The sequence below is a fragment of the Scyliorhinus canicula genome, chromosome 7 (assembly GCF_902713615.1).
Source record: "Scyliorhinus canicula chromosome 7, sScyCan1.1, whole genome shotgun sequence".
Lineage (NCBI taxonomy): Eukaryota > Metazoa > Chordata > Chondrichthyes > Carcharhiniformes > Scyliorhinidae > Scyliorhinus > Scyliorhinus canicula.
In genome coordinates this window covers 9,332,865-9,348,306 of record NC_052152.1, presented here as the reverse complement: position 1 = coordinate 9,348,306, position 15,442 = coordinate 9,332,865, and the positions used below count along the sequence as shown (strand labels likewise).

General features: G+C 49.4%; 1 protein-coding gene across 3 annotated transcripts in view; it reads left to right on the top strand.

Annotated features, from left to right (window-relative positions):
- Positions 1 to 15,442, top strand: part of nrip1a (nuclear receptor interacting protein 1a) — a 115,982-nt gene that overhangs the window by 39,634 nt on the left and 60,906 nt on the right. Inside the window, exon 1 of one of the 3 annotated variants that reach the window (XM_038801371.1) lies at positions 555 to 1,206. The exons of the other annotated variants lie outside the window; for them this stretch is intronic. The gene's annotated coding sequence lies outside the window, so the exon portion shown is untranslated. Of the gene's footprint in view, positions 1 to 554; positions 1,207 to 15,442 lie in introns of those variants that run through there. 3 annotated transcript variants of the gene reach the window in all.

Genomic DNA, 15,442 nt, shown 5'->3' with positions numbered 1-15,442 from the left:
CAGGCAACATCCTTGTAAATCTCCTCTGTACCCTTTCCAATGGAGGAGCAGTGCTTCGAACGTTAGTGTTTGAAACAAACATGTTGGACTTTAACCTGGTGTTGTAAGACTTTGTACTGTCCTTTAAAGACATGCCTGAAAATCTACATGTTCAACAAAGCTTTTAGCTCTCCTAACACCTCCTTGCCACCTCTCAGTGTCAAATTCTGCGTCTCGTTTTTCCACCCTGAAGGTGTTATATAAATGCAGTTTATTGTTGGTGTTAGACAAGTGCTTCAGTGAAAAGCTAATGACAACATCGCACATCATAATACCCCTCCCCCACGCTGGCCGACAATCTTCCTGCCCACTGCTGTTTAATCCCCTTTCCTGTCTAATCCAATTCCTCAGCCGTCTAATCTCTTTGTTGATCACTGTGTTTCTGTTGAGTTGAGTCGGGAATGATGTCAGATTCTGGGCAGGCATGTAATATAAGAGCTACCTGTAGCTTCTGCGGGAAAGTTTACGGTCGGGTCAAGCATGTTTACTTATTAATGAAGGTCAGGGCAGATTGCACTGGGAGATAACATTACAGCCGATGTTATGGTTCCTCCTCCCCCAAATTCTGCTCTTGGGAAATTAAACTGTTCTGGTAATTGGGCACTTGGTAAGTTTCCCGCTTGTACGTGGGGTGGCACAGTGGCTTGATGCCAGTGACTGTAGCATCGCAGCCAGTGGGTTAAAGCCAGTGACTCCAGCAACGCAGCCAGTGGGTTAATGCCAGTGACTCCAGCATCGCAGCCAGTGGGTTAATGCCAGTGACTCCAGCAACGCAGCCAGTAAGTTAATGCCAGTGACTGCAGCAACGCAGCCAGTGGGTTAAAGCCAGTGACTCCAACAACGCAGCCAGTGGGTTAAAGCCAGTGACTCCAGCAATGCAGCCAGTGGGTTAATGCCAGTGACGCCAGCAACGCAGCCAGTGGGTTAATGCCAGTGACTCCAGCAATGCAGCCAGTGGGTTACTGCCAGTGACTCCAGCAACGCAGCCAGTGGGTTAATGCCAGTGACTCCAGCAATGCAGCCAGTGGGTTACTGCCAGTGACTCCAGAACGCAGCCAGTGGGTTAATGCCAGTGACTTCAGCAACGCAGCCGGTGGCTTAATGCCAGTGACTCCAGCAATGCAGCCAGTGGGTTAATGCCAGTGACTTGCACAATGCAGTCAGTGGGTAAGTGCCAGTGACTCACAATACAGCCAGTGGGTTAATTTGATTTGATTTATTATTGTCCCATGTATTAGTATACTCTGAAAAATATTGTTTCTTGTATGGGGGAGATGGTGGCACAGTGGTATCGTCACTGGACTCGGAATCCAGACACCCACGGAAATGCGCTGGGTCCCAGGTTCAAATACCACCACGGCAGATGGCAAAGTTCAAATCCAAAAAAAAACTGGAATTAAAAGTCTAATGGAGGCTAAGAATCGATTGTCGTTAAAACCCATCTGGTTTACTGATGTCCTTCAGGGAAGGAAATCTGCCGTCCTTACCTGGCCTGGCCTACAGAACCACGCAGCGATGTGCCTGACTCTTTATGTGGGCAGCACGGTAGCACAAGTGGTTAGCACTGTGGCTTCACAGCACCAGGGTCCCAGGTTTGATTCCCCGCTGGGTCACTGTCTGTGCGGAGTCTACACGTTCTCCCCGTGTCTGTGTGGGTTTCCTCCGGGTGCTCTGGTTTCCTCCAGTCCAAAGGCTGGTTAGGTGGATTGGCCATGATAAATTGCCCTTAGTGTCCAAAAAAAAAGTTTAGGAGGGGTTATTGGGTTATGGGGATAGGGTGGAAGTGAGGGCTTAAGTGGGTCGGTGCAGACTCGCTGGGCCTAACGGCCTCCTTCTGCACTGTATGTTCTATGCTGTACAAACAATGCATACCGTACATAGGGAAGGAAGGAGAGACTGCAGAATATAATGTTACAGTCATAGCTAGGGTGCAGAGAAAAGATCAACTTAATATGAGGTAGGTCCATTCAAAATCTGATGGCAGCCGGGAAGAAGCTGTTCTTGAGTCGGTTGGTACATGACCTCAAACGTTGGTGTCATTTTCCTGACAGAAGAAGGAAGAGAGTATGTCCGGGGTGCGTGTGGTCCTTAATTGTGCTGGCTGCATTTCTGAGGCAGCAGGAATTATAGATAAAGTCAATGGATGGGAGGCTGGTTTGCGTGATGGACTGGGCCACATTCACAACCTTTTGTAATTTCCTGCGGTCTTGGGCAGAGCAGGATCTGTGCCAAGCTGTGATACAACCAGAAAGAATGCTTTCTATGCTGCATCTGTAGAAGTTGGTGAGGGTCGTAGCTGACATGCCAAATTTCCTTAGTCTTCTGAGAAAGTAGAGTCGGTGGTGGGCTTTCTTAACTATAGTGTCAGCATGGGGGGACCAGGACAGGCTGTTGGTGATCTGTACACCTAAAAACCTGAAGCTCTCGACCCTTTATACTTCATTCCCATTGATATAGACAGGGGCATGTTCTCCACTACGCTTCCTGAAGTCGATGACAATCTCCTTCGTTTTGTTAACATTGAGGGAGAGATTATTGTCGTCGCACCAGTTCACCAGATTCTCTATCTCATTCCTGTACTCTGTCCCGTCATTGTTTGAAATCCGACCCACTATGGTGGCGTCATCAGCAAATTTGAAAATCAAGTTGGAGGGGAATTTGGCCACACAGTCATAGGTGTATAAAGAGTATAATAGGGGGCTGAGGATACAGCCTTGTGGGGCACCGGTGTTGAGGATGATCGTGGAGGAGGTGTTGTTGCCTATCCTTACTGATTGTGGCCTGTGGGTTAGAAAGTTCAGGATCCAGTCGCAGAGGGAGAAGCTGAGGCCAAGGCCAGGGAGTTTGGAGATGAGTTTCGTAGGAATGATGGTGTTGAAGGCTGAGCTGTAGTCGATAAATAGGAGTCTGACATAATGCCAGTGACCCACAATGCAGCCAGTGGGTAAGTGCCAGTGACCCACAATGCATCCAGTTGTGTAATGTCAGTGACTCTCACAATGCATCCAGTTGGGTAATGCAAGTGACTCTCGCAATACAACCAGTGGAGTAATGTCAGTGACTCCTGCAACGCAGGCATTGGGTAAATGCCAGTGACACAATGCAGCCAGTGTGTTAATGCCAGTGACCCTCTAAATGCAGCCAGAGGGGTAATGCCAGTCACTCTCGCAATGCAGCCAGTGGAGTAATGCCAGTGACTCTCGCAGTGCAGCCAGTGGAGTAATGCCAGTGACTCTCGCAATGCAGCCAGTGGGTTAATGCCAGTGATTCTTGCAATGCAGCCAGTGGAGTAATGCCAGACACTCTCGCAATGCAGCCAGTGGAGTAATGCCAGTGACTCTCGCAGTGCAGCCAGTGGGGTAATGCCAGTCACTCTCGCAGTGCAGCCAGTGGAGTAATGCCAGTGACTCCTGCAACGCAGGCATTGGGTAAATGTCAGTGACACAATGCAGCCAGTGTGTTAATGCCAGTGACCTTCGTAGTACAGCCAGTGTGTTAATGCCAGTGACCCTCTCAATGCAGCCAAAGGGGTAATGCCAGTGACTCTCGCAATGCAGCCAGTGGAGTAATGCCAGTGACTCTCGCAGTGCAGCCAGTGGAGTAATGCCAGTGACTCTCGCAATGCAGCCAGTGGGTTAATGCCAGTGATTCTTGCAATGCAGCCAGTGGAGTAATGCCAGTGATTCTTGCAATGCAGCCAGGGGGGTAATGCCAGTGACTCTCGCAATGCAGCCAGTGGAGTAATGCCAGTGATTCTTGCAATGCAGCCAGTGGAGTAATGCCAGTCACTCTCGCAATGCAGCCAGTGGAGTAATGCCAGTGATTCTTGCAATGCAGCCAGTGGAGTAATGCCAGTGATTCTTGCAATGCAGCCAGTGGAGTAATGCCAGTGATTCTTGCAATGCAGCCAGTGGAGTAATGCCAGTCACTCTCGCAATATAGCCAGTGGAGTAATGCCAGTCACTCTCGCAATGCAGCCAGTGGAGTAATGCCAGTCATTCTCGCAATGCAGCCAGTGGAGTAATGCCAGTCACTCTCGCAATGCAGCCAGTGGAGTAATGCCAGTCATTCTCGCAATGCAGCCAATTACATATTCAGAGTAAATTTGTCTCACTGGATGTGAAGCTCAGGAGGATTCTCAAACACTGTAATAACTAGGGGGATGGAATAAAGGCTTCAGGTCTTTTTGCTGTAAAGGCTCCACGTGAACTGAAATTTGGCTGGGAAATATAATGGGAATGATTGATAAATGTGAGCTGGGAGTGTGTGCGGACATGCATGATGCGCAGAATAGCCTTTCTCTATGATTTCAGAATCTGTTCTATGAACAGTCGCTGAATTGAAGACAAAGGTTACCTTTGCCCCAGTGAGGCCTGCATTTTCCACATGTTGCCTGGTGTGCGACCCACAGTGCACAGTCTGGCCAATAGAGCAATACATTATTGAGGTTGATTGAATGGACGGACGAGGCAAATGAAGTTGATTACTGACAGCAAACTTGGGTTTTAAGAAGCTGCAGGGGAAGGAATGGACTTGGAGCGACCATAGAATTGCTATAGTACAGAAGGAGTCTGCGCTAACCCTCCGAAAGAGCCTCCAATCTAGGCCCACTCTTTCGCCCTAGCCCCGTAACCCTCCGAACCTGCCCATCCCTGGACACTAAGGGCAATTGATCGTGGCCAATCCACCCAACCTGCACATCTTTGCACCGTGGGAGGAAACCGGAGCACCCAGAGGAAACCCACGCAGACACGGGGTGAACATGCATGCACGAGTGAGTGTCTGTGTACATGTGTGTGTGTGTGTGTGTGCAAGTATGCATGTGTGCCTGTGTGCGCGTGCTAGTGTCTCGTGTGTGTGTGCACCCAAGTGTCTGCGTGTGCGCGCTTGCGAGTATTCCCATATGTGTGTGTGCGCGCGAGTGTCTGCGTGTGTGCATCCGAGTGCGTGCAAGTGTGTGTGAAAGTGTGTGCGTGACTGTGTAAGTGTGTGCGTGTGGGTATGCATTTGAGTGTCTGTGTGTGTGTGCGTCTGAGTGAGTGTGTGTGTGTGTGTCTGCATGTGTGTGTGCGATGGAGTGTGTGTAGGCCTCTGTGTGTGTGCCCGAGTGTGTGAGTGTGTGTGTGCTGTGAAGGTGTTCAAGGAGCCCTTCCTTAATGGAGATGGGGACAACTAAAACTGGGAGGTGAAAATAGGAAATCAAATATTGTTTGCTTGAGTTCACCAGCAACGAACTGGTTAAGAGCGACAAATAATTAATTTTAAATGAAGAAGGAAGGGGGAGGGCAGTATGGAGGAAGGAACTAAACACAACAAGCTGGTAAGAGACTCCAAATGTCCTTCACTTTACTCTCAAGGTTTGTGTCTGGTGAACGCAGAGTGCGTCTGTCTGCAGGCAGCTCAACCCTTGCTGTGTTCCTGATGAAGCCACAAGGTCAGCATAACCCACCTTCAAACTTTCAGCAAGAACACAGATACACAGAAGGCAGAGAGAAAGGAGGGCGAGGAGGCAGGTGCAGATAGGGGAAGAAAAATAAAACAAAGGAGGGGCAAAAGGGAAGGGGAAGGAGGGGAGAGAGATAGAGGGGGGGACGGAAAGGATGGGCAAGAGAGATTGTGCACGTGAGAGAGGGAAGGAAAAATCTGTAAATCAGATAATCAACCAGGCAACACTGATGTCTCAGTATGTCAGGGAGAAATCTCTGTCACTGTTTCCTGGAAAAATTAGTCACAGAACATCTGCAAGGACATCTATTATTTAATTAATAAAATATGCAAATAATGCTGCTCACACACTTCAAAGAGGCTTTGTATCCTACAGAGAGGATTTCAGATCTTTTGTTTTGAAGAACATCAGACCATTTTCTGTCCAATATTCACTAACACGCACACATACTCACACACAAAGCTAGACACACAGGCAAACAGGCTAACAGGTATACACACACGAGCATGCAGACTCAAAACCAGGCGGACACATGCACACAGGCAGACACAAAACCAGGCCGACACTCACACAGGCAGACATACGAAAGCACATACCAACAATGTACATAAGCACATACACAGGCTAACATGGGATATGCTCACAGACAAGACATGCAAGTACAGATACACATCCAGGTGCATATACAGACAAAGAGAGACCAGCAGATGTGCATAGGCATACAGGAACACAAACAAATACAGCCTTTTGAAATGTGGAATGCTCCCTTCTCAGCACCTATACTCTTACCGTGTTCCTACAATGAACATTACCCCTCAATTGGTGTTTCCAATTACTTATGTTGTCAACAATCAGTATTGGGGCTGCTCACTTCTTCTGCTATTATCCAATTTGTAGAAACCCGCCCCTCTCTTTCTCTCTCTCCACCCTTTCTCTCCATCTCTTTCTCCCAATCTCTCCTGACCCTCCCACATTTCGCACCGACACCCCCCACCCCCAACCAACTCTTACTCCCTTCTCTGTCTCTCTCCTTTCTGTCTCTACAAACACACTCCCTTCCCCCCTCTCTCCCCAATTTTCGCCCTCTCCCTTCCCCTTCTTCTCCCCCTCCATCTCACTCTCCCCATGTCCTCCCCCCCCCCATCTCGCTCCCCCCTCCTATCGCCCCCTTCCCATCCCCGCCTCTCCTGCCCCTCTCTTCCCCTCCCATCTTGCCCCCCCCCCCTCTCAGGCCCCGTGCTTCCTCTTGCCCACCCTTCAGCCCTTCTTGCTGTCCCCAGCATCTCTCTCTCTCTTCTCTCCCCCCGCCTCTCTTCCCCCCCCCCCCCCATATGCCTCTTCCCCCCCCTTCCTCCTACCCGCTGGCTCTTTCTTCCCCTCCTAGCCCTCTTGTTGCCCCTACCCAGCTTTCCTTCCGCCGCCCCCAGCCCCCCCCCCCCCCCCCCCCCCCACTGCAGCACTGCAATTCTCCCCTCCCTTTCCTCTCTCTCTCCCCAAACCTCTCTCTCTCTCTCTCTCTCTCTCTCCTCCTACCCCTGCCCCCACCCAGCAAAATCCCTTCTCTCCTATTGAAGAAGGCCTATTAGGGCAGCACGGTAGCAGCATAGTGGTGAGCACTGTTGCTTCACAGCTCCAGGGTCCCAGGTTCGATTCCCGGCTTGGGTCGCTGTCTGTGCGGAGTCTGCACGTCCTCCCCGTGTCTGCGTGGGTTTCCTCCGGGCGCTCCGGTTTCCTCCCACAAGTCCTGAAAGACGTGCTTGTTAGGTGAATTGGACATTCTGAATTCTCACTCCGTGTACCCGAACAGGCGGCGGAGTGTGGCGACTGGGGGATTTTCACAGTAACTTCATTAATGTCAGCCTACTTGTGACAACAAAGATTATTTTTTTTAAAAGACTCAGGGATGCTGGACTTTAGAATTCTTCTCCACAGAGAGCAGTGGAGCCTGAGAGCGATTGAACATATTCCAGATTGAGTTCCCCAGATTTTGATGCAAATGGGATTGAGGGTTACGGGGGGCGGGGGGGGGGGGGGGGGGGGCAGGCAGGAAATTGGAGTTGAGATCAGGGTAGATCTGGGTGCATTGTGGGCATATTGAACGGAGGAGTCCTGCTCCGCTTGCTTGTATTCCTATGTTAGCGTGGTCCAGTGGAGGTGTTTTGTTGGACTAAAGGAAGATAGGCGCTGGGTTGGGCAGCATTGTGGGGGTTAAGCAGGTGGTTCTGTACGTTTCCGAATGCATGTTCCGTCCGCTCCGGCTCGAGGATGGCTTGTTACACCCAATAGAGAAACTGACTCTATTTATCAAAAAAAAAACTTGGCATCATTATTGTCTGCAGCTGGTCTCCCCTTTAACAGGAGAGAGCTTTTCCTTACAACCTCTCGCTTTGTGTGCCAGCTGCCTGAATGCCACATCATTCCCTTTTCCGAGTGTGTCTGCAACTGTGTGTGTATTTAGCTGTGCGTATGTATGTGGCTGTGCGAGCTTGTGTGTAGGTGTTTGTGTCAGTGTATGTCTTTGTCTCGGTGAGGGTGTGTCTGTGTGACATTCTGTGTGTATCGGTCTTGATGCGAGTGTGTACATTTGTGTGGGTGTGAGTCTGTGTGCATGGCTGGGTGTGTATGTATGTATGCGTGCATGTGCAAGTGTGTGTGTGTGAGAGTCTGTCTGTGTGCGTGGGTGGTTGTGTCTCCGTCTCTGTGTCTGTGTGTGTCTCTTTCTCTGTCCAGTTTTGCTTTTGGGTTGATGAATCACCCTTGGAATACAAGGCAAGGACACCCTGATCCATGCGACCTTGGCGAGGGTGTGGGAGGCGTTTGTTGTTGGAAGCTGAAAGGCTGGAGGTCGCCAGAGGGTGGAGGTCGCGGGAAGGTGGACATTCCACCAGGTGCTGGATGACATGAGTCAGGTGACTCGAGGAGAATGTTGACATGGTCAATATTTCAAGGGCATATTCGCAACAATGAATGTACTGTTTACGAGAGAGAGCTTCTTCCCTTTACTCCCGACCCCCTCCCTCCCTCTATCCTATCTCTCTCCTTTCTTCCTCCTCTCCTTACCATCCTGTTCTTGGGAGAATAAAGGTAGGGGGTCAGATTTTCACTTTCGGCTTCATCTCTTTCCTTTAACCCACACATGCGCAAAAAAAAAATCCCCACAGGAATTGAAAGGACCTTCATTCAGTTGCAGACATGGCTCTGTATTATCTGTTCCTTTGTAAGCCTTTGTCATGTTATCTTGTCCCCCCAGCCTTGCAGAATGTCATCTAATTCCCTCCGCACAGAAAGAAGGGAAATGTCAATGGGAAAACGATGATGAATGAGCCCAGCAAAGTAGACGAGCTCGTTAATTATTTGTGTTGGAAAGATGGAGGAGGAGGAGGTGGTATCGGTGGCGGAGGGGGGGAGAGAGCGAGATAGAAGGAGGCATCAGTGGTAGTGAGAGAGATAAAGAGATAGATGTAAGAGGACCGAGACAGATAGAGTCAGCAACTGGTAACGTTGACCTTGGTTTGATTGTATTTTGGTAGAAGCTTTGTGTGTGTGTATGTGTGTGTGTCTCTCCTGGTCAGACTTAATCCGATGCCCTTGAATGTACACAGTAGATTAAGAGAGTTATCCTAGATTTGGACTTGTGACCTCTGCTCGTCACTGCTCGTGGTCAAGTTAGAGGGGAGCTGAGCTTCATCCCTCTGCCCATTGCAACCCCACCTGTACATTGCGCGGTGTGACTGATTAACAGACCAGCTAGCACCAGACCATTTCCCTCCCACCCTCAAGAGTTCACGAAAGAAGGAAGGACGGTCAAAACCTCCTTTGTGCTGGTAAGGACTGATCATCAATCTGAAGAGCTTGAGAAATAGGAGCAGGAGTAGGCTCTTCAGCCCATCGAGCCTGTTCTGGCGTTCAACTCCTCTGAGAGAAAAATGTCTTCATCATCTCTGTCTTAAACGAAGAATCTCTGATTTTGAAACTTTGCCCTCTAGTTCCAGATTCCCTCATGAAGGGGGAATATCCTCTCCGCAGCCCCCTCAGAATCTCTCCTGATTCAGTAAGATCACCTCTGATTCCTCTGAACTGCAATAAGCCCACCCTGCTCAACCTTTCCTCCTACGGCAGCCCCATTCATCCGAGGAATCATCCCAGTTAACCTTCTCTGAAATGCTCCCGTGCAAGTTTATCCTTGGTTACGTTCGACCAAAACTGTCCACAGTACTCCAGACCCAGCCTCACCAATGTCCTGTTCAGTGATAGAAAGATTTACATAATGACAGATTGGTTACGGAAGAAGGCCATTTGGCCCATTGTCTTGGTGCTGGCTCTCCAAAAGAGCAATTCACTGAGTGCCACTCCCCGACCATCTCCCTGTAACCTTGCACCTTCGCCATTTTCAGACAACAAGCAAATTCCCCTCCCTACTTTTATACTCTATTCCCCTTGTGATAAACACCAACAATCCATTTGCCTTCCTAATCAATTGCTGTGCCTATATGCAGACCTCTGCGACCGTACGGTGGTTAGCACTGCTGCCTCACAGCACCAGGGTCCCAGGTTCGATTCCCGGCTTGGGTAACTGGCTGTGTGGAGTCTGTACATTCTCCCGGTGTCTGCGTGGGTTTCCTCCGGGTGCTCCGGTTTCCTCCCACAGTCCGTAGATGTGCAGGTTAGATGATAAACTGCAGTGCCCAAAGGTTAGGCGGGGTTACGGGAATAGAGTGTGGGATTGGGCCTAGGTAGGCTCTTTCGGAGGGCCGGTGCAGACTTGATGGACCGAATGACCTCCTTCGGCAATGTGGGGTTTCTATGATTCTATCGGCAATGACAGGCACCCCTGCACTGCAGCATTCTGCAATCTATCCATTTATTTTATTTTTAAAAACTAACTTATGGGATGTGGGTGTCGCTGGCTCGGGCAGCATTTATTGTCCATCCCTAAAGGTCCTTGAGAAGGTGATGGCGAACTGCCTTCTTGAACTCCCGCAGTCCCTGAGGTGCAGGTACACTCACAGTGCTGTGAGGAAGGGAATTTTGCTATGATTCTAGCTGCCAAAGTGGACAACTTCACGTTTCCCTACATTATAGTCCACCTGCCAAGGAGATATTTCATCGGTCAGCTCAGTTGGCTGGATGGCTGCATTGTGGTGCGGAGCGAGGCCAGCAGCGGGGGGTTCAATTCCCGCACCAGCCGAGGTTACCCGTGACGGGCCTCGCCTTCTCAACCTCGCCTGAGGTGTGGGTGACCCTCAGGTTAAACCACCCGCAGTCAGCTCTCCCCCCTCAAAGGGGAAAGCAGCCCACGGTTACCTGGGACGGCGATAACATTTACGTTTCAGCACTCTTCACGAAAAGATATTCCGTCGAGGAAGGAAGAGCTTGCCGAGGGAGGCACCATTCATTCATGGAGACTGAGGAAGTTGAGAGGGGTATCAATGGAAGAGGAAAGGTGTACAATCCTGCGAAGATTACTGGCAGGCCAAATGATTGGAAAAGGTTTTCGCAACCAGCAAAGGATGACTAAAAAAAATAACAAAAGGGGGAGAAGTTGGAGTGTGTAGAGAAGGCTAGCAAGAAAGCAAGGGTAAAACTTGGCAATTAATAATGGTAAACAAGAGGGGCAACATGTGGCGCAGTGGTTAGCACTGGGACTGCAGTGCTGAGGTCCCAGGTTCGAGTCCCAGCCCTGGCTCAGTGTCCGTGTGGAGTTTGCACATTCTCCCTGTGTCTGCGTGGGTTTCACCCCCCCAACCCAAAGATGTGCAGGGTAGGTGAATTGGCCACGCTAAATTGCCCCTTAAATGGAAAAAGAAAAATAATTGGGTGTTCTAAATTTAAAAAAAAATTATAATAGTGGTAAACAAGGAAAAGGGGCGGGATTCTCTGACCCCCCGCCGGGTTGGAGAATTGCTGGGGGCTGGCGTCAATCCCGCTCCCGCCGAATTCTCCGGCACTGGCGATTCGGCGGGGGCGGGAATCACTCCGCGCTGATCAGCGTGCCAGCCCCCCCGGCGATTCTCCGGCCCACGATGGGCCGAAGTCCCGCTGCTGTCATGCTTCTCCCGCCGGCGTGGATCAAACCACGTACCTTACCGGCAGGAGCAGGTGGCGCGGGCGGGCTCCGGGGTCCTGGGGGGGGCGCGGGGCCATCTGGCCCCGGGGAGTGCCCCCACTGTGGCCTGGCCTGCAATCGGGCCCACCAATAGGCGGCCGGGCCTGTGCCGTGGCGGCACTCTTCCTTCCGCCTTTGCCATAGTCTTCACCATGGCGGAGGCGGAAGTGACCCCCTCCCCTGCGCATGCGCAGGGATGACGTCAGCAGCTGCTGACGTTCTGTGCGCGGAATTCCGCCAGCCGGCGAAGTCCCTTCGGCCCCGGCTGGCGTGGCCCCAAAGGCCTTCCACGCCAGCCGGCGGAATGCCAACCAATCCGGCGCGGGCCTAGCCCCTCAATGTTAGGGCGTGGCCCTAAAGGTGCGGGGATCCTTTACCAGAAGGATATTTATTAATCCTTAAATATTCCTTATTGGGCGTGCCGTGCAGTGGTTAGCACTGCTGCTTGCGACGCTGTGGACCCAGGTTCGATCCCGGCCCCGGGTCATTGTTTCAAGTTTGCACATTTTCCCCGTGTCTGCGTGGGTTTCATCCCCACAACCCAAAGATGTAGGTGGATTGGCCACGCTAAATTGCCCTTTAATTGAAAAAAAAAATTGGGTACTCTAAATTTATAATTAAAAAAACATATTCCTTATTAAAGAAAGTGGCCAATAGTGTACACAGTACGCCAGACAAGCTCCCACTGGAGCCCTGCAAACTGAAGCTTAACCTCTTTACTGTTATATTTTCCTTGCAATAAATGATAACACTAGCATTGCCAATTACTTGCTGTACCTGTGGTACTAACCTTTTGTGGTTCATACACTAGGACATCCAGATCCCTCTGCATCTCTGAGCTATTCAATCTCTCACCATTTAGATAACATGCTTTGTTTATATTTGCACTGCCAAAATGGGCAAATTTATATTTTCCCACCTTATACTCCCATTCGCCCACTCAGCTAGTGTAGCCACCTTTGGCTTCATCACAAGGACTTTTCTCTCCGATCTTTGTATCATCGGCGAAATTAACAACCATACCATCGATCCCTTCATCCAAATCATTCATATAAATTGTAAAGAGGTGAGGCCTAGCACTGATACCAGTGTCACATCCTGCCAACCAGAAAATGACCCATTTATGTCAACTCTCTGTTTCCTGTTAGCTAACCAATCTTCTATCCATGCCAATATGTTACCCCCTTCACCGTGAGCTACGATTTAAAAAAAATAAACTTTGATATGTCACTTTATCAAATATCTTCTGGAAATCTAAGTACAGTACATCCACTGGTTCCCCTTTTTACACAGCACATGGTACTTTTTCAAAGCACTCCAATCAATTATCTATGTTACTTTTTCAAAGAGCTACAATCAATCCAATACCTATGGTATGATTCTACGATATTATTTATTTAAATGTGATTTCCCTTTCCCCAAACCATGTTGACTGTGCCTGATTGAAGTTTTCTAGGTGTCCTGCTATAACATCTTTAATAATATCATCCAACATTTTTCCTGTAACAGATGTAAGCTTAACTGTCTTGTAGTTTCCTGTTTTCTGTGTCCCTCCATTTTTTGAATAAAGGAGTACATTTGCTATTTCCCAATCTAACGGAAACTTTCCTGAATATCGTAAATTTTAGAGATTTAAAACCAACAGGTCAACGATCTCACTCGCCACTTCTTTTAAGATACTCGGATCAGGACCATGAGCCAAGATAATTTCTCACAATTGTACTGATCTCATCCTTTAGTCACAGAGTCACCTCTATTTCCTTCTGTCCCGGTCTCCTGAAATCTCAAATATCCTTGAATATTCAACTCCTGGCAGTGGTCACCTTGCAACCATGTCTCAGTAATAGTGATCATATCATATTCATTTATTTCTACTTGGTTTATAAACTCCTCCATCGCGTTACGAATGCCTTTGATTCTGTCCTTTTACCACCCTGACCATATTTGCTGATGAACTCTTATGTTTGTAAACATTGTCCCTCCCTGTCACACTCTGATTATCATTATTCTAATCGCTAAACTGATTGTCCTTTCTCTTCATGTGAACACATGGCTACAATTTGTTTTCACTGGACCAATACAGTGGTCCCAGGGTTATTCAGGTGGAGACTATTGCAGCTGTACAGCTTCTTCTTTCCCCAATACTGGTGCCAGTGCCCCATGAAACAAAGCCCATTTCTGCCACACCAACCTTTGAGCCATGTATTTAACTCGCTCTAATCTTATTAACTCTATGCTAATTTGCTCAAGGCGCAGGTTGTAATCTAGAGTGCCGTTGTACACACAATCAGTGCTGGGATACACAGTCCTGTTACACACACACACACACACCCACACTCACACACAGTCAGTGCTGAGACACTCAGTCCTGTTACACACACACACACACACACACAGTCAGTGCTGGGTTACACAGTCCTGTTACACACACACACACACACACAGTCAGTGCTGAGGCACTCCTGTTATACACACACACACACACAGTCAGTGCTGAGACACTCAGTCCTGTTACACACACACACAGTCAGTGCTGGGACACTCAGTCCTGTTACACACACACACACACACACACACACACAGTCAGTGCTGGGATACACAGTCCTGTTACACACACACACACACAGTCAGTGCTGGGATACACAGTCCTGTTACACACACACACACACAGTCAGTGCTGGGATACACAGTCATGTTACACACACACACAGTCAGTGCTGGGATACACAGTCCTGTTACACACACACACAGTCAGTGCTGGGATACACAGTCCTGTTTCACACACACACCCACACAGTGCTGAGACACTCAGTCCTGTTACACACACACAGTCAGTGCTGAGATACTCAGTCCTGTTACACACACACACACACACACACACACACACAGTCAGTGCTGGGATACACAGTCCTGTTACACACACACACAGTCAGTGCTGGGATACACAGTCCTGTTACACACACACACAGTCAGTGCTGGGATACACAGTCCTGTTTCACACACACACACACAGTGCTGAGACACTCAGTCCTGTTACACACACACACACAGTCAGTGCTGAGACACTCAGTCCTGTTACATACACACACACACACACACAGTCAGTGCTGAGACACTCAGTCCTGTTACACACACACACACACACACACAGTCAGTGCTGAGATACTCAGTCCTGTTACACATACACACACACACACACACACACAGAGTCAGTGCTGGAACACTCAGTCCTGTTACACACACACACAGTCAGTGCTGAGACACTCAGTCCTGTTACACACACACACACACACAGTCAGTGCTGAGACACTCAGTCCTGTTACACACACACATACACACACACACACACAGTCAGTGCTGAGACACTCAGTCCTGTTACACACACACACACTCAGTGCTGGAACACTCAGTCCTGTTACACACACACACACACACACACACACACAGTCAGTGCTGAGACACTCAGTCCTGTTACACACACACACACACAGTCAGTGCTGGGACACTCAGTCCTGTTACACACACACACAGGCAGTGCTGAGACACTCAGTCCTGTTACACACACACACACACAGTCAGTGCTGGGACACACAGTCCTGTTACACACACACACACACACACACACAGTCAGTGCTGAGACACTCAGTCCTGTTACACATACACACACACACACACACAGTCAGTGCTGAGACACTCAGTCCTGTTACACATACACACACACACACACACAGTCAGTACTGAGACACTCAGTCCTGTTACACACACACACACACACACACACACACACAGTCAGTGCTGAGACACTCAGTCCTGTTACACACACACACACACACACAGTCAGTGCTGAGACA